This window comes from Parasteatoda tepidariorum, chromosome 5 (assembly GCF_982258835.1).
Source record: "Parasteatoda tepidariorum strain Cologne lab strain chromosome 5, Ptep-v5.0, whole genome shotgun sequence".
Lineage (NCBI taxonomy): Eukaryota > Metazoa > Arthropoda > Arachnida > Araneae > Theridiidae > Parasteatoda > Parasteatoda tepidariorum.
This window is the reverse complement of record NC_141759.1, coordinates 121,941,685-121,965,839: the sequence shown is the minus strand read 5'-3', so window position 1 is coordinate 121,965,839 and position 24,155 is coordinate 121,941,685. Positions and strand designations below refer to the sequence as shown.

Genomic DNA, 24,155 nt, shown 5'->3' with positions numbered 1-24,155 from the left:
TATTAGTTGAGATTTTTAAACTCCCTTCAAATCAACTGATACAGCGCGATTAAGTGATCAGCGGAGTGGAGTGGCAGAGCGCGCCGCGGTGCAGCGTTTCGCGAAAAAAGCTATAACTTTTTATGGAATTACGATCCATTTTTTTTGAAAAGCTATTTTGTTCAGAATAAAATTTACTTTAAAATGGGTTTTGTTCGAACTTTGTACGACATTAACGACATTTTTGTTTTTCATTTTACAACTTAATTTTGCAATAAAAATTAAATTTTTTTAAGCATTTGTTTTATTATAATTATTTTATCAACAACTTCCATTATTTCCGCGTAAAATGAGATAATTTTTTTTTAAAATCCATTCATTCTATCCTTAGATATTTATTTTTTAATCAAAAAGAGCTTTGAAATTTAATTGTTAATATCTTGAAAAATAAATTAAATTAAAAAAAAATTGCTTTGGGCTATTGTTTTGTATAATATATACTTTTTAAAAAACAAAAAATGTAAAAATTAAGATATCAAATTTTGGGTGCTTACCGCTATTAAAATTTTGACTCTTTTAAAAAAAGAGAAAATCGAACGATCTAAACGATGTTACAGGTGCGAATACTTTTCTCTCTTTGCTCTAGAGCTAACACAATGGACCGAAGAAAGAGGTCTCATGGTCTAATTTTCTCTCGCTAAAACCAGTCTTAAAGAGGGACCCGCACCCCTACTTGAAATAATCATACCTCGTTACCATAGTCACCGCCACCCCTCCAGACGAATGTCTGTCAGAGTACCTATCGTAGACAAACAGTAGTTCAGCAAGGGGCGCCGAACCACTGGCTCTGAACACCTAGGCCAAGAGTAGTGTCCAATATAGTACTACACCAGAGGAGTGTGGATCCTCCAAAACAATCAGAACTCAGGATCATTACCTTGATACAGAGCTAATCCCGAGCAACTTGTTCGATCAGAGTGATAGAGGGGGATCTATCGCTCATCTACACGGCCCAAAGAGCACGCGACCAACAGACACCGCGAAATAAGCCCGCCACACTTGTGTAAGAATGCAAACTGGTAACTTCATGATGAAACGCGGCACACTGCAAATATGCTGTTCAGCAATAGCTAACGTTGTTAGTCTGTTCGATTCAGAGAAAAAAAAATTTTTTAAATAAAGATGTGCAGCAAAGTAACAAATCCTAAAAACCCGACAAAGGAAAAAAAATTAAACAGAAATCTGAAATGTGTAAATTATAATCGGTGTTTAAAAGGAAACGAGTCGACATTCGCACACTAGATTAAAATATTAATTTGGTTTCAGGCGTAAAACTTAAAACAGGATAATTTCAAGAGAGAAGCAGAAAAATACTGAGGTCAAGCTGGGTTCCCCGGGTGCGCCATACCCGTCACACAACAGTGTTCCCCTGGGGGATGAAAATTTAAGTTGGCAGTTAAGTTAAGTTGGAAACAGAAGATGGCAGTTCGTTCGGGATAAATGATAATGTTATCTGTGTAATATCGGTGAAAGTTAGCTTGAAGAAAGAGGATCAATGGTAGAAGACGAAAACATGGCTAGAGGTAGTGAGATCATCTCAGTGGACACAAGGGTCAATTGAGCTTCGGAAATTGGTAAGTCTAAAATATTATTATTATTTTTGGTGTGGAAGCACCATACAACTTATTACCACTTTAAACCGGTAAGAAAAATTTCCCGTAAAAATGTGACAAGTTGAGATGTATGAGCTCCACTCCAAGTAGAGCTCACTTTTTGCAATTTATTCGGAGGTGCAAAATAATTTTTTTTGCAACCATCTTTAGTTATGGGTCGTGCTATAACAAATTATATCCTGAGTTCATGAAGAGTACATAATTTTCATTCTCTTTGTACTCACCAAAACACGGTTGCCACTCAAATCTGGATGGAAAAAAATTCCACGCACATATTATACACAATATATTAAGAGGAAACATACATTCACTGTACTCTTGAGTGAGCTATATTAGGGTAACTTAGGGGTGCTTGTGAGCCTAACTCGAAAATCCTGAAAATTTCTTGACTAAAATCATTAATGACGCATTTCAAAAAATTAATGTTTTTATAAATTCAACTCATTGATATTTTCCAGCATAGTTTAAATGAATAATTATGCATAAGTTTACTTTTATCTTTTATTACATTTATTATTCTATCTGAAAAAAATATTTACAAATGAAAGCGATGCCAAGTAGAAAATCTAGTTCTAATATTTTTAAATAAAATATACAAGAATTTTTAGGCATAAATGTGATCAGTGATTCCTTAAAACTTCTGGATTGTGGTTAGCGACAAATCCGGATTTCTTCCAGAGCACAATCATCTTAGATAACTATACTAGTTTTAATTGCTGAAAAAATTAATGTAGAGAATTAAATAGTCTAATAAAGCTGAAATCTCATTAATTGTATTTCGAGTAGTCACCACTTTTAAAAGACGAATATAAGAAATAAAATTCCCTGTATTTTCTAAGTTTTCCCTGTAGAGTGGCAACCTAGAGAAATGACTTTTCATTTTTATGCATGAAAAACAAATCTAACAAATTTAGCAAGGAATTTACAAGAAGTGATATTAAAATCTAACGAGTGATTGACAGGACTAGATTCGAACTCTGCATCTGATAGAGGGAAGTTTTTAGATACTTCTAGGAGATCCTAGGGATTGCATTTTGCTGCATATAAACATAAATACATAGTCAATATAAATGAACTTTAGTTTTATGGATTACTACGTATTAAGCTCTGTTTTTAACATTTCCTTTTCTCTTGCCTTTGTTGGACCCTGGCTTTCTCTACCAAAGAGTTTCATAGCAACTGGTTCTCGTTATCCTGTTTGACTTTCTTTAATAATTAGAAAATAACAAGTTAACACTTTTATAGAGCAGAATTAATGTATTTGCAAGGAGAATGTTTCAGAATAAATCATCACAATTCATAAAATATATATTTATTTTCAAAAACTAAATATCCAAAATAGATAAACAGGAACAACATTAATAGATATCCTAATTTAAATATTGTACTTCAGTGACCCATTATTTGTGCTACAATCAATACAAAAAAGTAGATGAAGTACTGGGCAGTGCTAGGAGAGAGGGCAAGATCGATATAATGTTCGGCTACTTTTTTCTTAACATCAGCCACTCCATCAAACCAAATATGCATGCAAAATTCACTTTCTGTATATTTCCAAGAATGATCCTAAGCAATAAAAATACTATAATATGTAAATAAAAAGTATAATAATCATAATAAGAAAATAAACTACATAAAAAATACATTTTCCTCAAATAAACTAAGTTTAGATTAAACAACTGAAACTATCTGTAGGAAGAGTAGATATCGACCATGTCTACCTTCATCTATGAAAAGGTAGCCCACTATAGAATCGAGTTAACATGCCTTATAAACTAGTGAATTGGAATTGTATTTTTGTAGTGGTAGATACACTACAGTATTCTCTCACCAGAATTATATCTCTGATAGAATTCGATGAACGGATACCATTAGTTGATTCATTGCTGTTTTGTGAGAAGCTGGGAGAGCTGTATTAAGAAGACCAAACTTTAGAAGCAACAGTGTGAGGACAATGACGCAGTCACAAGTAGCAAGTCAACTGTTCAATGTGAACCATCCATCGAAGTAAGAATTTCTGTTAGGGTAAATCGAAGTGGGAGTTTCTGTGAAGGTGGGCATTTTCTCATCGGGTCCGGGTCCCCAATGTACCCCACCATAGGATTGAATTAACATGTCTTATATACTGGTGAATTGGAATTATATTTTTGTAGTGGTAGATACACTACACTATCAAATCTTTAATTTCCATAACAAAATCTATTGTAACTTATATTTCTTTTTCATCCAAAAATAATTTATACTTAAGGGTACACGTCAAAGCCAGTTTTTAATGAGGTTTCAGGATCAGTTTTACTCCAAGGGAAACATTTTCAAGATTTGGGAGAATGTCTATGGAAAGTTATGACTTTCTTTCCCATTTTTTTTAAAACGTTTGATTGCAGATGAGTTGTATTTAATCATAAATCTCATAGATCACACTACTTGTCTCATTAAATATGGCAACTTGCAGTAATTTATATACAGCGTTGACTAAGTTTAAGCTTTTAGAAAAAAAACAATTGTTAGCTTTAAACGGCTAGGCGATCTGGTTCATAGCTAGTAGAATCACTAATGATTTAATTAAAAATATGATTTAGTGCAATAGTAAAACAGAAAATAATTTTTAAAAAATATTAATTTATTAATCCACATTTAAAATGCACATCCTACGCAAATTTTTATTCTTCAAAACAAAAATTCAGACTTCTTCTGTTTTAAAAATATCATAAAAAATGAACTTTCCACTCATGAACTAAATGTTTTTGATATTAGCGATGCAGGTTACATAGTTTTTTTTCATTATTTATCTTGCTTCGTCATCTTTTTTTTAAAAAAAAGTCCTGAAATTCTGCCACCAAGAGAATTTTTTTTTTTCTTTTCAAGGCAAGATTTTTTTCTTTACGATCATAAAGCAGGCTTTTTTTCCAGCATCAACCTTGCCAAACGACAGTGCTTGCTCTATTAAGTTTCTCTGGAAATTTTGCAAAGAAAAAAAAAATTCCCACAGATTTAGATTCCAATACCATTTTAACATAATTTAAACCCTAATAATTTTACTTAATTACAATTGAAACTTTATCCACATAATTTTGTAACTTTTTAATTTGGATTTAATGTCAGATTGGCGAAAACATTTCACGAATTTTTTTAGTAAAGAGATTATGCAGAAATAGTGGAAAAAGTTATTCTCTAATATTCTTTTACTATTTTATAATCATATAGAATTTATTATTTTATTTGCATACGTTGACTGAGTGCAGCCTAAATTAAAATGTATTATAAAGTAAATATAACTCATTTAACTTTCAATAATTGTAAATCGAAAGCTATTATATGTTTAAAAAAAATTTATCAAGATAAAATAGCATCATGAGATTACTTTAAAATGTAAAAAAGGTACACCACTTTTAGTTTAAAGCCCTAAGACTTAAAAAGCGCTAATCAAAATTCAAATAGTTGAAAATATAAACCAACTTATACTATCTCTATAATCAAAATAGACTAGAATAAAAATAACTTCAAATAAGAGATAAAAATAAAATATAACTTCTATTAATTTTAAGCTGATAAATTGTCGAATAAACTGTATATATTTATGAATTAAGAATAGTATGATATGATATTCTAATCAATAAGAATGCAATGTCAACAATGAGAAACAGCTAGACCAGCAGGGGTGATTGTGGGTTCAATTCAAAAATCCGGAACATTTCTTGAGTAAAATCATTCAAAAAATTTATATCTTCATAAATTTAAATCATTGAAATTTTCAAAACATGATATTCTAAATGAATTATATGCAGCATAATTTAAATGAATTATATGCAGCATAATTTAAATGAATAATTATGTGTAAGTTTACTTTTATCTCTAATCACATTTATTATTCTACGGATTTTTTCCGGAGCACAATCTTTCTATGCTATAAAAATGAATGAAACTAATACAAAATATGTTTGCTTAAAATTATTCGTTCAACAGTAGAATCAACTTTTGCACCTATATAATACAATATAGCACATATGATATAATATGGATTTATGGACTAGAATGGTGAACATTTTTATAGCTAGGCAATTGTCAAAAAAATTGGTTTTAAGTGAAATGCATTTAAAATTTCAATTTTCAGTTCTCACATGAGTGATTAAAGTGACATAATAGAATAGGAAAAACTTATTATTACAAATAACCTCACCATTACACAAGTATTCGATTAAAAAATCACTGAAAATATTAAATATCAATACACTATCATAACCAGTTTATTTTAATACTTTCAAGGATTTGATTAAAAATTAAATAATTTTATACTTACATTCTCACAAAAGTCTTTTGCCATTTTATACATTTCTGAAAATGTCAAGCACTGGGAATTTTCTGGACATATATTGTGACCTAAAAATAAATTTAAATACCACATTTGATGCTGATATTATAATGACTCCTGTTATCTAAAGAGAAGCAAAGTTGTTATGTATGAAATAAATATGTACTCATAACAAAAAAGTACAAGATAAATTTTGAGGAATCATAATTAAACTTTATCAGGAATTAAGATTTAAAATATATTTTATTAGAATTAGTTTGCAATAAATTACAGCACTTTTGAAATGACATTTTAAAAATCTCAAAATCTTTTTACAGAATGCAAATAAAAAACAGATCTTTACACTTCTGTTAAAAGCAGTATAAAATTTTTCGAAACATGATAATAAAAATTCGATTATTTTAATAAATATTAATTTTAAAACACTACCTTAAAACCAAATTTCCTTTTAACATTGCAAATATTTCTGAATATGAATATATATAGAGAGAGAGAATTCTTATGTGATTTTTTTTACTGAATTAGTGATTTACGCTATTATATATCCCAATGTTATATCAACTTGCTATAAAGGTCTAAGGCATCACACTTATTTTAATAATTAATTTGTGTAATTAATTTCTTAATTTATTTATTTTAGCCTGCTTTTCAGTACTTAATAATGATACATTTTCAGTTTCAATGATTTTGAATCTTGCAGTTACATTTATTATTTATACTAACAAAGTTATTTATAATGCAGAAAGATAGTTTCAATTGTGTTATGATTTAACTTAATATTTCTGTTACAATAATAATATTTCATCGATGATTATATTTATGAATTGTAAAATATAGTTATATATCATGAAAATTAATAAAAAAACAAATAAAAAACCAAAAAAAAAAAAAAAACTTAATATATCTTTAAAAAAAAAAATTACCAACGTGATAGAAGACATGATTGAATAAAAATTGATCTTATGGTTTTTTTATTGCAGAGTGCAACCTTGAATGCCTACTATCAAAGAGAAATGGATAATCTAGGCATGCTTAAATCTTGATTCTGGATACACAACACTGCAATGTACAAAGTTTATGTAAAGATGAGAGTTGCCTAAGAAATTGTAACTAGCCCCTAACATTTTAGTAAAATTTAAAATAAAATTTATTAGTACACTATTTTCTAAGAATTTTGCCTTTTGGTTTACCTTTTGAGTTCATAATTTGTAAGAAAATTCACAACTTTTATGTGTCTCAAATTTACATTGTCCCTGTATAAGCATTTTGCAGATTTTGAAATACTTAAATAATACTATATACTTAATACTTTTATTTTCAAGTTGTTTCTGGAACATAAAGACAAAATTGGGAAAGTTAAGTTACCTTGTTCTAAATGAATTGGTAATTTTCTTAACACTATATTATAAACACCATATTGAAATAAAAACTTATTAATTTTGTTTCCATGTGATTAATATGTATTTCTTGTGCACTTTATTTTGTATTTACTTGTTTTCTTTTTAATGTGGTAACTTTCAAGTTAGTCTTTCTTAAAATTTAAATTAATAAAAAAAAGGTTTGATTGGAAGATGTTATTTCTATATCTAGTTATGTCATCAATTTACTCCACATTTTACTAGAATTATTTACGTATACTGTTATCAAAAAATGGAAATTGTTTGAAAAAGAATGAACATGCTTAGTTTGTAATTTTAAATTTATGCTGATTGGAATAAAATTTCATTTTTAATGATAGAAAAATTGTTTGTTTGAAAAAAGAAAGTTAGCTCTAAAGACTTACAATAATCTCTATGGCCAATCTAGAAATTTAAACTTGAGAAAAAACTTATTTCGTTTTTTACATGTAATAAATTCTTTTAATCAGATTTGTGTTATTTATATTATATAGAATTATAAAGCTCAAAAAGGATTGTTAAATCATTTCTTTTTGCAATTACACCGGTTTCTTTAAACAGAATCTAAATCATTCAATGTAAACACATCCTCTGTGTAATGTTTTTGTTAATCTTCATAATAAAATTCTTTAAAGGGCACTGTAAAGCATTAATTGGAGTTGCAACATATTTTAAATAATATCAATTGACTTGTTACTTACATGTTAAATGTCTTAAATGGTTAAAATGCATTAACATGGACCTAGAAATCCAAAAGTGACTCATTCAATAAATTTCTTCGGTGTTCGTTTCTTGTCTTTATTTTGTAATTCATAGTATTGTATAGAATTACTAAAAACGTCTTTATGACGCTATAAAGACTGTGTCGTTCATTTTGTTATTTATTTTCTTCCATGGCATGCAACATAATTTTTGAATTTGAAATTTCTACAACTCTTTTTTTGATAAATATTTATTCTTCCCGTTAACTTCAACTAAAAATTTGGAAAATCATAAAACATTTCAGGACATTAATTGAAATGTTTAAAAATTAAGGACACTTTATTTTTTAAGAAATTTAAGGACAACTTTGAGGCCTGCAAAAACAAGTCTGGAATCTTATAAAAATTAAAAAAGATGGAGTTCATTGAAGAAAAATTAATGTGTAAGACCTCAAAACATATTTAATATTGTGCACATTTAAGACTTGCTACAGGAATTTTGTTTGTAAAAAAAAAGTAGTTATAAGAAAAACTTAAAAAAAAAAAAACTTTTTTGAAAAGTATTCTTAATTTTACTTTTACGATATCCCTCTCCAAAAGTCTTTTTCATACCTGTGCAATTTTGACTCTACAAAATAATCATTCCAGAGTTATTATCAAGAACTGAAGTTTTTTTTTATAAATTATAATGCTGATTATTAAGATTGATTATGCTGAATTGGTAAAGATTTATGGTGAATTTGATATAATCTATGATGAATTTGGTAGGTAAATAAAACCATATAACATAACTAAATTAGAACTTAAATTTCTAATAATAAATTTTCTAAATTTTCATTAATAATTAGATCAGATCCCAATCATGGTAAAGATTCGAAATGTAAAAATTACATATTAGCATTCAATGTTTGTAATTTGAATATATCTTTAATTAAATAATTGAAACAATAGTTTCTGGAACATTCAAGAAAAAACAGTGGCAAAATAATTGTCCAAAAATAAATTGGCAAATGGCCTTGAAGAAACAATTTGACATATTTGTGATTATTGAATTGTTAATTCCAATTGTTCGTCAATGTCTAAACTGTCAAAAAACTAAAATAAAGAGATTAATCTAATTTTTCAAATACTAATCTAAATAATACACTATTAGTCACTACATTTACTAATAATATGCATTAGATAAATAAAGGTCATCCAGTTTGTACCTTTTTAAAAATTCATGATTAAGAAAACATTGAGTGCTTTATTTACTTTTTTTGATAAAAATTACTTTGGAGTACTGAAAATTCTTAAAACCACAAATACAGTAAGATTATAAAAACTCTAAACAGTTCAATAATTTTACAGCTAGGTTAGTGGAAAAGTACCCTCAAGAGCAAATTTTGAGATTTTACAAATAAAAATAAGCCTTATTTACATGCCCTAGCAATTGTACGAAGGGGGGGGGGAGATCCTTTACATGGATTAACACAAAACTTCAAATCACGCTTTATAAATTGAAAATTTTAATTTACAAATTTAACAATATGAATTAAAATTAGACCCAGGAATAGATCTATGTCGAAGGTTATGCTACAGGACAGACAATTATTAATGTCCTGCTGTAACATTCTATTGATATAAAAAAAATCTTAATTACAAAAATGCTCACACAACAAAATGAAATTTATAACAAAATATGCACTGAAATATTCATCACAATTTTCAGCATTTTTTGCTTTAAGTGTTCAACACAATTATATAATTTTTGCAGATTTATAGGCTTAGAAATTTAAAAGACTAACAAAAATGTAGTAACAAATTAATAAAATATATATATATATACATAAATTATACAAAAATATAAATACACAAATTACAAGAAGTTGAAATAGAAATCATCCATTATAATTTTTCAATTAATTGACCAAGATTTTCATTTAATAAATTATGTACTTGTGGCAGCAGCTCAATAATTTTATTTTATTTTTGTTTCTTTCATTGAGTTAAAAAGTTGTAAAAAGGAAGAAAAAAAAATAGACTTGATAAGTGCATACCTTTCTGAAATTTAAATTCTCTGGGCCAATTATAGACACAAGTATAATCATTCTTACAATCTTTAAACCATTCATCACAATCTTTAGAACAGAGAGGCACTTTGAAATATCTTTCAGATGAAATTTTTCTAGTGGTCTAAAAAAAAAAAAATTATTTAAGGGGTAAGAAAACAATTTTAAAAGTTCACACAAGTATAAAATATCAAGTTTCATACACTGTTTGTCTAAATATTAATAAATAAGATGCTTAAAATCTCAAATGGTGAAACATTCTTATAAAAACTCATATGCATTTCGATGACAATGCTACACATTGATGGGTCATATAAATTGATTAAACACTGTTTAAACATTTTATAATTTGTATATATATAGCATAAAAAACACAAAAAGAAAAAAACGAAGAAAATCAATAAGTTTTATTTACTATGCATAAGCTGAAAGCATAAAGAACTCATAAAATAAGTTTAAAATGTAGAGAAAAGAAAGAAAAAATTACAGAAAAAAGAAAAAAGATTAGCAAAAAAAATTTTTTTTTTAAATAAATAAAAATTTGGAAAAAAAAAATCTCTTCATCAGCTTATTAGATTATATCCACAAAAAGGTATGAGTTGAAGAAGAGAGAGATATGAGAAACATGTATATATCTTAGAATTGTTATACTCACATAGATCAATAAGCAGAAAAAATAATGCATAGATTTTGATTCGATGAATTAATGCATAGATTTTGATTCGAGGGGAAAAAAACTATTTTCAGTCAATATTTTGTAACTTTCAAACATATAACACGTTAGAGCAAAAAAAATTGTCTCATTGATAAAAATTATACTAAGCACATTAAGAAATACCAAATTTTATGGTGTCACATATGAGAAATATGTATATACATTAGAAATGTTATCCTCACATAGATCAATAAGCAGAAAAATAGAAGTTTAAAAATAAGATTTATTCCATTTGAAAAATCTGAAAAGCAAAACCTAATTTACCTGTAGAATAAAATTAGCACGAAATTTTTTTTAATGCAAGGAAAAAAAAAACTATTTTCAGTTACTATTTTGTAACTTTCAAACATATAACACGCTAGAGCAAAAACAATTTTGTTATTGATAAAAATTATACAAAGTACATGAAGAAATATAGCAGATATTATGGAGTCACATATGAGAATTATGTATATACATTAGAATTGTTATCGTCACATAGATCAATAAGCAGAAAAATAGAAGATTAAAAATAAGAATTATTCCATTTGAAAAATCTGAAAAGCAAAACCTAATTTACCTGTAGAATAAAATAAGCATAACATTTTTTTAATGCATTGATTTTGATGCCAGGAAAAAAGAAACTATTTTCAGTTAATATTTTGTAAATTTCATACATATAACACATAGAGCAAAAAAAATTGTTTCATTGATAAAAATTATACCAAGTACATGAAGAAATACCAGATTTTAAGGTGCCACATATGAGAAATATGTATATACATTAGAATTGTTATCGTTATATAGATCAATAAGCAGAAAAATAGAAGTTTAAAAATAAGATTTATTCCATTTGAAAAATCTTCAAAGTAAAACCTAAATTACCTGTAGAATAAAATTAGCACAAAATTTTTTTTAATGCATAGATTTTGATGCAAGGAAAAATGAAACTATTTTCAGTTAATATTTTGTAACTTTCAAACATATAACACATAGAGCAAAAAAAATTGTTTCATTGATAAAAATTATACCAAGTACATGAAGAAATACCAGATTTTATGGTGCCACATATGAGAAACATGTATATACATTAGAATTGTTATCCTCACATAGATCAATAAGTAGAAAAATAGAAGTTTAAAAATAAGAGTTTAAAAATAAGAGTTATTTCCATTTGAAAAATCTGAAAAGTAAAACCTAATTTATCTGTAGAATAAAATTAGCACAACATTTTTTTTAATGCATAGATTTTGATGCAAGGAAAAAAAAATATTTTCAGTTAATGTTTTGAAACTTTCAAACATATAACACTTTAGAGCATAAAAAATTGTTTCATTGATAAAAATTATACTAAGTACATGAACAAATACCAGATTTTATGGTGTCACATTTGAGAAATATGTATATACATAAGAATTGTTATCCTCACATAGATCAATAAGCAGAAAAATAGAAGTTTAAAAATAAGAGTTTAAAAAAAAAGACTTATTCCATTTCAAAAATCTGAAAAGTAAAACCTAATTTACCTGTAGAATAAAATTAGCACAACATTTTTTTTAATGCATAGAGCATTGATTTTGATGCAAGGAAAAGAAAACTATTTTCAGTTAATAATTTGTTACCTTCAAACATAACACATCAGAGCAAAAAAAATTGTCTCATTGATAAAAATTATACTAAGTACATGAAGAAATACCAGATTTTATGATGTCACATGAGAAATATGTATATACATCAGAATTATTATCGTCACATAGATCAATAAGCAGAAAAATAGAAGTTTAAAAATAAGATTTATTCTATTTGAAAAATCTTCAAAGTAAAACCAAATCACCTGTAGAATAAAATTAGCACAACATTTTTTTTAAAGCATAGATTTTGATGCAAGGAAAAAAAAACTATTTTCAGTTAATATTTTGAAACTTTCAAACATATAACAAGTTAGAAAAGAAAATTGTCTCATTGATAAAAATTATACTAAGTACAAGAAGAAATACCAGATTTTATGGTGCCACATATGAAAAATATGTATATACATTAAAATTGACATCGTCACATAGATCAATAAGCAGAAAAAAAGTTTAAAAATAAGAGTTATTCCATTTGAAAAATCTGAAAAGTAAAACCTAATTCAAAAGTAGAATAAAATTAGCACAACATTTTTTTTTAATGCATAAATTTTAATGCAAGGAAAAAAAAAACTACTTTAAGTTACTATTTTGAAACTTTCAATCATATAACAAGTAAGAAAAAAAAATTGTCTCATTGATAAAAATTATACTAAGGATAGATCACTAGGGTACCCGGGTGCGTGACTCCCTGCGTTTACCTAAAGAAGGTACACCCCCTCAGGGGCAGATTTTATGGTGCCACATATGAGGAATATGTATATACTTTAGAATTGTTATCCTCACATAGATCAATAAGCAGAAAAATAGAAGTTTAAAAATAAGAGTTATTCCATTTGAAAAATCTGAAAAGTAAAACCTAAATTACGGTTAGAATAAAATTAGCAAATTTATTTTAATGCATAGATTTTGATGCAAGGAAAAAAAAAACTATTTTCAATTCATATTTTGTAACTTTCAAACGTATAATACGTTAGAGCAAAAAAAATAATTTCATTGATAAAAATACTAAGAACATAAAGAAATACCAGATTTTATGGTGACACACATGAGAAATATGTATATACATTAGAATTGTTATCGTCACATAGATAAATAAGCTAAATAAGCAGAAAAAAAGAAGCTTAAAAATAGGAGTTATTACATTTGAAAAATCAGAAAAGTAAAACCTAATTTACCAGTAGAATAAAATTAGCACAACATTTTTTTAATGCATAGATTTTGATGCAAGGAAAAAAAACTATTTTCAGTTAATATTTTGAAACTTTCAAACATATAACAAGTTAGTATAATTTTTATCAATGAGACAATTTTACTTGCTCTAAGTACATGAAGAAATACCAGATTTTATGGTGTCACATATAAGAAATATGTATATGCATTAGAATTGTTATCGTCACATAGATCAATAAGCAGAAAAATAGAAGTCTAAAAATAAGAGTTATTCCATTTGAAAAATCTGAAAAGTAAAACCTAATTTACCTGTAGAATAAAATTAGCACAACATTTTTTTAATGCATAGATTTTGATGTAAGGGAAAAAAAAACTATTTTCAGTTAATATTTTGTAACTTTCAAACATAACACGTTTGAACAAAAAAAATTGTTTCATTGATAAAAATTATACTAAGTATATGAAGGAATTCCAGATTTTATGATGCCACATATGAGAAATATGTATATACAGTAGAATTGTTATCCTCACATAGATCAATAAGCAGAAAAATAGAAGTTTAAAAATAAGTTATTACATTTGAAAAATCTGAAAAGTAAAACTTAATTCACCTGTAGAATAAAATTAGCACATTTTTTTTAATGCATAGATTTTGATGCAAGGAAAAAAAAAACTATATTCAGTTAATATTTTGTAACATTCAAACATATAACAAGTTAGAAAAAAAATTGTCTCATTGATAAAAATTATACTAAGGATAGATCACTAGGGTACCCCGGGGCGTGACTCCCTGTGTTTACCTAAAGAAGGTAAACCCCCTCAGGGGCAGATTTTATGGTGCCACATACGAAAAATACGTATATACATTAGAATTGTTATCATCACATAGATCAATAATTAAAAAATAGAAGTTTAAAAATAAGAGTTCTTCCATTTGAAAAATCAGAAAAGTAAAACCTAATTTATCTGTAGAATAATATTAGCACAACTTTTTTTAATGCATAGATTTTGATGCAAAGAAGAAAAAAACAATTTTTAGTTAATATTTAGTAACTTTCAAACATATAACACATTAGAGCAAAAAAGAATTGTCTCATTGATAAAAATTATACTAAGTACATGAAGAAATACCAGATTTTATGGTGCCACATATGAGAAATATGTATATACATTAGAATTGTTATCATCACATAGATCAATAAGCAGAAAAATAGAAGTTTAAAAATAAGAGTTATTCCATTTGAAAAATCTGAAAAGTAAAACCTAATTCACCTGTAGAATTAAATTAGCACAATTTTTTTAATGCATCGATTTTGATGCAAGGAAAAAAAAACTATTTTCTGTTACTATTTTGAAACTTTCAAACATATAACACGTTAGAGCAAAAAAAATTTGTCTCATTGATAGAAATTATACTAAGGATAGATCACTAGGGCACCCCGGGGTGTGACTCCCTGTGTTTACCTAAAGAAGGTAAACCCCCTCAGGGGCAGATTTTATGGTGCCACATATGAGAAATATGTATATACATTAATAAGAATTGTTACCCTCACATAGATCAATAAGCAGAATAATAGAAGTTTAAAAATAAGAGTTATTCCATTTGAAAAATCTGAAAAGTAAAACCTAATTTACCAGTAGAATAAAATTAGCACAAAATTTTTTTTAATGCATAGATTTTGATGCAAGGAAAAAAAAACTATTTTCAGTTAATATTTTTAAACTTTCAAACATATAACAAGTTAGTATAATTTTTAACAATGTGAAATTTTGTTTTTTAAGTACATGAAGAAATACCAGATTTTATGGTGTCACATATGAGAAATATGTATATACATTGGAATTGTTATCCTCACATAGATCAATAAGCAGAAAAATAGAAGTTTAAAAATAAGAGTTATTCCATTTGAAAAATCTGAAAAGTAAAACCTAATTCACCTGTAGAATAAAATTAGCACAAAATTTTTTTTAAATGCATAGATTTTGATGCAAGGAAAAAGAAACTATTTTCAATTAATATTTTGAAACTTTCAAACATATAACAAGTTAGTATAATTTTTATCAATGAGAAAAAATTTTTTTCAAGTACATGAAGAAATACCAGATTTTATGGTGTCACATATGAGAAATATGTATATACATTAGAATTGTTATCCTGACATAGATCAATACGCAGAAAAATAGAAGTTTAAAAATAAGAGTGATTCCATTTTAAAAATCTGAAAAGTAAAACCTAATTCACCTGTAGAATAAAATTAGCACATTTTTTTTAATGCATCGAATTTGATGCAAGGAAAAAAGAACTATTTTCTGTTACTATTTTGTAACTTTCAAACATATAACACGTTAGTATATTTTTTATCAATGAGAAAAAATTTTTTTTAAGTACATGAAGAAATACCAGATTTTATGGTGTCACATATGAGAAATATGTATATACATTAGAATTGTTATCCTCACATAGATCAATAAGCAGAAAAATAGAAGTTTAAAAATAAGAGTGATTCCATTTGAAAAATCTGAAAAGTAAAACCTAATTCACCTGTAGAATAAAATTAGCACAACATTTTTTTTAAATGCATAGATTTTGATGCAAGGAAAAAAAACTATTTTACGTTAATATTTTGAAACTTTCAAACATATAACAAGTTAGAATAATATTTATCAATGAGAAAAATTTTTTTTCAAGTACATGAAGAAATACCAGATTTTATGGTGTCACATATGAGAAATATGTATATACATTAGAATTGTTATCGTCACATAGATCAATAAGCAGAAAAATAGAAGTCTAAAAATAAGAGTTATTCCATTTGAAAAATCTGAAAAGTAAAACCTAATTCACCTGTAGAATAAAATTAGCACAACATTTTTTTAATGCATAGATTTTGATGCAAGGAAAAAAAACTATTTTCAGTTAATATTTTGTAACTTTCAAACATATAACACGTTAGTATAATTTTTATCAATGAGACAATTTTATTTGCTCTAAGTACATGAAGAAATACCAGATTTTATGGTGCCACATATGAGAAATATGTATATACATTAGAATTGTTATCGTCACATAGATCAATAAGCAGAAAAATAGAAGTTTAAAAATAAGAGTTATTCCATTTGAAAAATCTGAAAAGTAAAATCTAATTCACCTGTAGAATAAAATTAGCACAACATTTTTTTTAAATGCATAGATTTTGATGCAAGGAAAAAAAAACTATTTTCAGTTAATTTTTTTAAACTTTCAAACATATAACAAGTTAGTATAATTTTTATCAATGAGAAAATTTTTTTTTTAAGTACATGAAGAAATACCAGATTTTATGGAGCCATATATGAGAAATATGTATATACATTAGAATTGTTATCGTCACATAGATCAATAAGCAGAAAAATAGAAGTCTAAAAATAAGAGTTATTCCATTTGAAAAATCTGAAAAGTAAAACCTAATTCACCTGTAGAATAAAATTAGCACAACATTTTTTTTAAATGCATAGATTTTGATGCAAGGAAAAAAAAAACTATTTTCAGTTAATATTTTGAAACTTTCAAACATATAACAAGTTAGTATAATTTTTATCAATGAGAAATTTTTTTTTTTAAGTACATGAAGAAATACCAGATTTTATGGTGCCATATATGAGAAATATGTATATACATTAGAATTGTTATCGTCACATAGATCAATAAGCAGAAAAATAGAAGTTTAAAAATAAGAGTGATTCCATTTGAAAAATCTGAAAAGTAAAACCTAATTCACCTGTAGAATAAAATTAGCACAACATTTTTTTTAAATGCATAGATTTTGATGCAAGGAAAAAAAAACTATTTTACGTTAATATTTTGAAACTTTCAAACATATAACAAGTTAGAATAATATTTATCAATGAGAAAATTTTTTTTTCAAGTACATGAAGAAATACCAGATTTTATGGTGTCACATATGAGAAATATGTATATACATTAGAATTGTTATCGTCACATAGAACAATAAGCAGAAAAATAGAAGCTTAAAAATAAGAGTAATTCCATTTTAAAAATCTGAAAAGTAAAACCTAATTCACCTGCAGAATAAAATTAGCACATTTTTTTTTAATGCATCGATTTTGATGCAAGGAAAAAAAAACTATTTTCTGTTACTATTTTGTAACTTTCAAACATATAACATGTTCGTATAATTTTTATCAATGAGACAATTTTATTTGCTCTAAGTACATGAAGAAATACCAGATTTTATGGAGCCATATATGAGAAATATGTATATACATTAGAATTGTTATCGTCACACAGATCAATAAGCAGAAAAATAGAAGTCTAAAAATAAGAGTTATTCCATTTGAAAAATCTGAAAAGAAAACCTAATTCACCTGTAGAATAAAATTAGCACCACATTTTTTTTAAATGCATAGATTCTGATGCAAGGAAAAAAAAAACTATTTTCAGTTAATATTTTGAAACTTTCAAACATATAACAAGTTAGTATAATTTTTATCAATGAGAAAAAAATTTTTTCAAGTACATGAAGAAATACCAGATTTTATGGTGTCACATATGAGAAATATGTATATACATTAGAATTGTTATCCTGACATAGATCAATACGCAGAAAAATAGAAGTTTAAAAATAAGAGTGATTCCATTTTAAAAATCTGAAAAGTAAAACCTAATTCACCTGTAGAATAAAATTAGCACATTTTTTTTAATGCATCGAATTTGATGCAAGGAAAAAAAAACTATTTTCTGTTACTATTTTGTAACTTTCAAACATATAACACGTTAGTATATTTTTTATCAATGAGAAAAAATTTTTTTTAAGTACATGAAGAAATACCAGATTTTATGGTGTCACATATGAGAAATATGTATATACATTAGAATTGTTATCCTCACATAGATCAATAAGCAGAAAAATAGAAGTTTAAAAATAAGAGTGATTCCATTTGAAAAATCTGAAAAGTAAAACCTAATTCACCTGTAGAATAAAATTAGCACAACATTTTTTTTAAATGCATAGATTTTGATGCAAGGAAAAAAAACTATTTTCTGTTACTATTTTGTAACTTTCAAACATATAACATGTTCGTATAATTTTTATCAATGAGACAATTTTATTTGCTCTAAGTACATGAAGAAATACCAGATTTTATGGAGCCATATATGAGAAATATGTATATACATTAGAATTGTTATCCTCACATAGATCAATAAGCAGAAAAATAGAAGTTTAAAAATAAGAGTGATTCCATTTGAAAAATCTGAAAAGTAAAACCTAATTCACCTGTAGAATAAAATTAGCACAACATTTTTTTTAAATGCATAGATTTTGATGCAAGGAAAAAAAAACTATTTTACGTTAATATTTTGAAACTTTCAAACATATAACAAGTTAGAATAATATTTATCAATGAGAAAAATTTTTTTTCAAGTACATGAAGAAATACCAGATTTTATGGTGTCACATATGAGAAATATGTATATACATTAGAATTGTTATAGTCACATAGATCAATAAGCAGAAAAATAGAAGTTTAAAAATAAGAGTTATTCCATTTGAAAAATCTGAAAAGTAAAACCTAATTCACCTGTAGAATAAAATTGGCACATTTTTTTTAAGGCATCGATTTTGATGCAAGGAAAAAAAAACTATTTTCTGTTACTATTTTGTAACTTTCAAACATATAACACGTTAGTATAATTTTTATCAATGAGAAAAAAATTTTTTTAGGTACATGAAGAAATACCAGATTTTATGGTGTCACATATGAGAAATATGTATATACATTAGAATTGTTATCGTCACATAGATCAATAAGCAGAAAAATAGAAGTCTAAAAATAAGAGTTATTCCATTTGAAAAATCTGAAAAGTAAAACCTAATTCCCCTGTAGAATAAAATTAGCACAACATTTTTTTTAAATGCATAGATTTTGATGCAAGGAAAAAAAAAACTATTTTCAGTTAATATTTTGAAACTTTCAAACATATAACAAGTTAGTATAATTTTTATCAATGAGAAATTTTTTTTTTTAAGTACATGAAGAAATACCAGATTTTATGGTGTCACATATGAGAAATATGTATATACATTAGAATTGTTATCGTCACATAGATCAATAAGCAGAAAAATAGAAGTCTAAAAATAAGAGTTATTCCATTTGAAAAATCTGAAAAGAAAACCTAATTCACCTGTAGAATAAAATTAGCACCACATTTTTTTTAAATGCATAGATTTTGATGAGAGGAAAAAAAAAACTATTTTCAGTTAATATTTTGAAACTTTCAAACATATAACAAGTTAGTATAATTTTTATCAATGAGAAAAAAAAAATTTTAAGTACATGAAGAAATACCAGATTTTATGGTGTCACATATGAGAAATATGTACATACATTAGAATTGTTATCCTCACATAGATTAATAAGCAGAAAAATAGAAGTTTAAAAATAAGAGTTATTCCATTTGAAAAATCTGAAAAGTAAAACCTAATTCACCTGTAGAATAAAATTAGCACAAAATTTTTTTTTAAATGCATAGATATTGATGCAAGGAAAAAAAAAACTATTTTCAGTTAATATTTTGAAACTTTCAAACATATAACAAGTTAGTATAATTTTTATCAATGAGAAAAAAATTTTTTTAAGTACATGAAGAAATACCAGATTTTATGGTGCCATATATGAGAAATATGTATATACATTAGAATTGTTATCGTCACATAGATCAATAAGCAGAAAAATAGAAGTCTAAAAATAAGAGTTATTCCATTTGAAAAATCTGAAAAGTAAAACCTAATTCACCTGTAGAATAAAATTAGCACCACATTTTTTTTAAATGCATAGATTTTGATGCAAGGAAAAAAAAACTATTTTCAGTTAATATTTTGAAACTTTCAAACATATAACAAGTTAGTATAATTTTTATCAATGAGAAAAAAAATTTTTTAAGTACATGAAGAAATACCAGATTTTATGGTGTCACATATGAGAAATATGTATATACATTAGAATTCTAATCCTCAAATAGATCAATAAGCAGATAAAATAGAAGTTTAAAAATAAGAGAGATTCCATTTTAAAGATCTGAAAAGTAAAACCTAATTCACCTGTTGAATAAAATTAGCACATTTTTTTTAATGCATCGATTTTGATGCAAGGAAAAAAAAACTATTTTCTGTTACTATATTGAAACTTTCAAACATATAACACGTTAGAGCAAAAAAAATTGTCTCATTGATCAAAATTATACTAAGTGCATGAAGAAATACCAGATTTCATGGTGCCACATAGGAGAAATATGTATAAGAGTTATTCCATTTGAAAAATCTGAAAAGTAAAGCATAAATTACGTGTAGAATAAAATTAGAACAACATTTTTTTTTTAATGCATCGATTTTGATGCAAGGAAAAAAAAACTATTTTCAATTAATGTTTTGAAACTTTCAAACGTGTAACACGTTAGAACAAAAAAAATTGCTCATTGATTAAAATTATACTAAGTTCATGAAGAAATACCAGATTTTACGGTGTCACATAGGAGAAATATGTATAAGCGTTATTCCATTTGAAAAATCTGAAAAGTAAAACCTAATTTACCTGTAGAATAAAATTAGCACAACATATTTTTTAATGCATAGATTTTCATACAAGGAAAAAAAAACTATTCTCAGTTGATATTTTGTAACTTTCAAACATATAACACGTTAGAGCAAAAAAAATTGTCTCATTGATAAAAATTATACTAAAGATACATCACTAGAGTACCCCAGGGCGTGACTCCATGTGTTTACCTAAAGAAGGTAAACCCCCTCAGGGGCAGATTTTATGGTGCCACGTATGAGAAATATGTATATACATTAGAATTGTTATCCTCACATAGGTCAATAAGCAGAAAAATAGAAGTTTAAAAATAAGAGTTATTCCATTTGAAAAATCTGAAAAGTAAAACCTAATTTACCTGTAGAATAAAATTAGCACAATTTTTTTTAATGCAAGGAAAAAAAACTATTTTGAGTTAATATTTTGTAACTTTCAAACATATAACACGTAAGAGCAAAAAAAATTGTCTCATTGAAAAAAATTATACTAAGGATAGATCACTAGGGTACCCCGGGGCCTGACTCCCTGTGTTTACCTAAAGAAGGTAAACCCCCTCAGGCGCAGATTTTATGGTGCCACGTATGAGAAATATGTATATACATTAGAATTGTTATACTCACATAGATCAATAAGCAGAAAAATAGAAGTTTAAAAATAAGAGTGATTCCATTTGAAAAATCTAAAAAGTAAAACCTAAATTACATGTAGAATAAAATTAGCAAAAATTTTTTTTTAATGCATAGATTTTGACGCAAGGGGAAAAAACTATTTTCAGTTAATATTTTGCCACTTTCAAACATATAACACGTTAGAGCAAAAAAATTGTCTCATCGATAAAAATTATACTAAAAACATGAAGAAATACAAGATTTTATGGTGCCATATATGAGAAATATGTATATACATTAGAATTGTTATCGTCACATAGATCAATAAGCAGAAAAATAGAAGTCTAAAAATAAGAGTTATTCCATTTGAAAAATCTGAAAAGAAAACCTAATTCACCTGTAGAATAAAATTAGCACCACATTTTTTTTAAATGCATAGATTTTGATGAGAGGAAAAAAAAAACTATTTTCAGTTAATATTTTGAAACTTTCAAACATATAACAAGTTAGTATAATTTTTATCAATGAGAAAAAAAAATTTTTAAGTACATGAAGAAATACCAGATTTTATGGTGTCACATATGAGAAATATGTATATACATTAGAATTGTTATCCTCACATAGATTAATAAGCAGAAAAATAGAAGTTTAAAAATAAGAGTTATTCCATTTGAAAAATCTGAAAAGTAAAACCTAATTCACCTGTAGAATAAAATTAGCACAACATTTTTTTTAAATGCATAGATTTTGATGCAAGGAAAAATAAAACTATTTTCAGTTAATATTTTGAAACTTTCAAACATATAACAAGTTAGTATAATTTTTATCAATGAGAAAAATTTTTTTTTAAGTACATGAAGAAATACCAGATTTTATGGTGCCATATATGAGAAATATGTATATACATTAGAATTGTTATCGTCACATAGATCAATAAGCAGAAAAATAGAAGTCTAAAAATAAGAGTTATTCCATTTGAAAAATCTGAAAAGTAAAACCTAATTCACCTGTAGAATAAAATTAGCACCACATTTTTTTTAAATGCATAGATTTTGATGCAAGGAAAAAAAAAACTATTTTCAGTTAATATTTTGAAACTTTCAAACATATAACAAGTTAGTATAATTTTTATCAATGAGAAATTTTTTTTTGCTCGAAGTACATGAAGAAATACCAGATTTTATGGTGCCACATATGAGAAATATGTATATACATTAGAATTCTAATCCTCAAATAGATCAATAAGCAGAAAAATAGAAGTCTAAAAATAAGAGTTATTCCATTTTAAAGATCTGAAAAGTAAAACCTAATTCACCTGTAGAATAAAATTAGCACAACATTTTTTTTTAAATTCATAGATTTTGATGCAAGAAAAAAAAAACTATTTTCAGTTAATATTTTTTAACTTTCAAACATATAACATGTTAGTATAATTTTTATCAATGTGAAATTTTTTTTTTTAAGTACATGAAGAAATACCAGATTTTATGGTGTCACATATGAGAAATATGTATATACATTGGAATTGTTATCCTCACATAGATCAATAAGCAGAAAAATAGAAGTTTAAAAATAAGAGTTATTCCATTTGAAAAATCTGAAAAGTAAAACCTAATTCACCTGTAGAATAAAATTAGCACAAAATTTTTTTTAAATGCATAGATTTTGATGCAAGGAAAAAGAAACTATTTTCAATTAATATTTGTAAACTTTCAAACATATAACAAGTTAGTATAATTTTTATCAATGAGAAAATTTTTTTTGCTCGAAGTACATGAAGAAATACCAGATTTTATGGTGCCACATATGAGAAATATGTATACACATTAGAATTGTTATCGTCACATAGATCAATAAGCAGAAAAATAGAAGTCTAAAAATAAGAGTTATTCCATTTGAAAAATCTGAAAAGTAAAACCTAATTCACCTGTAGAATAAAATTAGCACAACATTTTTTTTAAATTCATTGATTTTGATGCAAGGTCAAAAAAACTATTTTCTGTTAATATTTTTAAACTTTCAAACATATAACATGTTAGTATAATTTTTATCAATGAGAAATTTTTTTTTTTAAGTACAAGAAGAAATACCAGATTTTATGGTGTCACATATGAGAAATATGTATATACATTGGAATTGTTATCCTCACATAGATCAATAAGCAGAAAAATAGAAGTTTAAAAATAAGAGTTATTCCATTTGAAAAATCTGAAAAGTAAAACCTAATTCACCTGTAGAATAAAATTAGCACAAATTTTTTTTTAAATTCATAGATTTTGATGCAAGGAAAAAAAAACTTTTTTCAATTAATATTCTTAAACTTTCAAACATATAACAAGTTAGTATAAT

The 24,155-nt window shown here is 25.8% G+C and overlaps 1 long non-coding RNA gene and 1 pseudogene across 2 annotated transcripts in view; one reads left to right on the top strand and one right to left on the bottom strand.

Moving 5' to 3' along the window:
- Positions 1–564: 564 nt before the first annotated feature.
- LOC147810125 (uncharacterized) lies at positions 565–8,547 on the top strand. The gene is made up of 3 exons (XR_015434234.1): positions 565–1,613; positions 3,504–3,659; positions 6,942–8,547. It is a non-coding gene; the product is annotated as an uncharacterized LOC147810125 (long non-coding RNA).
- LOC147810124 (folate receptor gamma-like) overlaps positions 2,949–24,155 on the bottom strand; it is a 105,988-nt pseudogene continuing 84,781 nt past the window's right edge. The window contains exons 5-7 of the transcript XR_015434233.1: positions 10,099–10,234; positions 5,950–6,029; positions 2,949–3,218 (exon numbers count right to left, since the gene is read on the bottom strand). The product of XR_015434233.1 is annotated as a folate receptor gamma-like (transcript). The remainder of the gene's footprint in view (positions 3,219–5,949; positions 6,030–10,098; positions 10,235–24,155) is intronic.